Genomic DNA, 1,988 nt, shown 5'->3' with positions numbered 1-1,988 from the left:
TCGGGAACGGTATAAGCTAGAGACTTGAAATTTGGTATGTAGTTCACAAATGTGACAAGAATGCAACACAAAACGTTTTCACAATAGATCTACAGAGGTCGCAGTGTTAATTGCATACTCTCTTGGGAGAGGAGCAACCAGTCCCATAATAAATAATAAATAAAAAAGAGGATCCTAATAGTTCCTCTTGTATTGTGGGATAGCTTGCTTTCATGTTTCCTTTTTCATTTCTCTTTTTCTCTCTTTCTCTTTTTCCTATATGATTTTTTTTTTATGTGAAACGCCAACCCTTTCGGTTTTTTACCCCATCAAAGTCCCCAGTACAGTTTTCGGGTCCAATAAGTATTTTCCCTTAGGGAACTTTTAACCTTAGGGAACTTTGGTGCACCTTTCAAGACTGTGAAAACGCTTAGTGGATCCGAAATGTGAATTGGGGACTTGATGTATGGGGCAAAAAACTGATTTTACGCGTTAATTTTCTATGGGGCACTTTGAGGTTGAACACCTTGTATATCTGTATAATAAATATAACTATAGTCTTAAGTAAATCTGTATGTTACACCTGACATCACCTAATGGCAACCTTGCACTAGTAAGTTCTTACCACAAGGTAGGAACTTACACTTTGATTCTAACGCGGTTTAATACAAGACTGTCGCATGGGCGGATACACCTCGGGGTGGAGGGGACCAGCCCCCACCCCCTCCCCCCATATTTTTTATGAGGGGGCAAGGTATTGTACCGTGCCATCAAAAAGAGTCATGTTACAAAGCAAGAACTTCTGGCAAAGTTCAAACAGAAACCCAGAAAAATTCAGTTCCAGTAACTGCACAGGTAAGGATTTGTTGTTCAATATCTCTCAAAAGAAGAAGAAGAAGAAGAAAAGGAGGAGGAAGAGGAGGGGGAAGATGGAGGAGGAGGAGGAGAAAAGAAAGGACAGGAGGAAGAAGAAGAAGCAGAGGAAGAAGAAGATCAAGAAGAAGAAGGAGGAGAGGAAGAAGAAGATCAAGAAGAAGAAGGAGGAGAGGAAGAAGAAGATCAAGAAGAAGAAGGAGGAGAGGAAGAAGAAGATCAAGAAGAAGAAGGAGGAGAGGAAGAAGAAGATCAAGAAGAAGAAGGAGGAGAGGAAGAAGAAGATCAAGAAGAAGAAGGAGGAGAGGAAGAAGAAGATCAAGAAGAAGAAGGAGGAGAGGAAGAAGAAGATCAAGAAGAAGAAGGAGGAGAGGAAGAAGAAGATCAAGAAGAAGAAGGAGGAGAGGAAGAAGAAGATCAAGAAGAAGAAGGAGGAGAGGAAGAAGAAGATCAAGAAGAAGAAGGAGGAGAGGAAGAAGAAGATCAAGAAGAAGAAGGAGGAGAGGAAGAAGAAGATCAAGAAGAAGAAGGAGGAGAGGAAGAAGAAGATCAAGAAGAAGAAGGAGGAGAGGAAGAAGAAGATCAAGAAGAAGAAGGAGGAGAGGAAGAAGAAGATCAAGAAGAAGAAGGAGGAGAGGAAGAAGAAGATCAAGAAGAAGAAGGAGGAGAGGAAGAAGAAGATCAAGAAGAAGAAGGAGGAGAGGAAGAAGAAGATCAAGAAGAAGAAGGAGGAGAGGAAGAAGAAGATCAAGAAGAAGAAGGAGGAGAGGAAGAAGAAGATCAAGAAGAAGAAGGAGGAGAGGAAGAAGAAGATCAAGAAGAAGAAGGAGGAGAGGAAGAAGAAGATCAAGAAGAAGAAGGAGGAGAGGAAGAAGAAGATCAAGAAGAAGAAGGAGGAGAGGAAGAAGAAGATCAAGAAGAAGAAGGAGGAGAGGAAGAAGAAGATCAAGAAGAAGAAGGAGGAGAGGAAGAAGAAGATCAAGAAGAAGAAGGAGGAGAGGAAGAAGAAGATCAAGAAGAAGAAGGAGGAGAGGAAGAAGAAGATCAAGAAGAAGAAGGAGGAGAGGAAGAAGAAGATCAAGAAGAAGAAGGAGGAGAGGAAGAAGAAGATCAAGAAGAAGAAGGAGGAGAGGAAG

The sequence above is a fragment of the Diaphorina citri genome, unplaced genomic scaffold, assembly GCF_000475195.1.
Source record: "Diaphorina citri unplaced genomic scaffold, Diaci psyllid genome assembly version 1.1 scaffold1110, whole genome shotgun sequence".
Lineage (NCBI taxonomy): Eukaryota > Metazoa > Arthropoda > Insecta > Hemiptera > Psyllidae > Diaphorina > Diaphorina citri.
Note: the sequence above shows the minus strand (reverse complement) of the source record.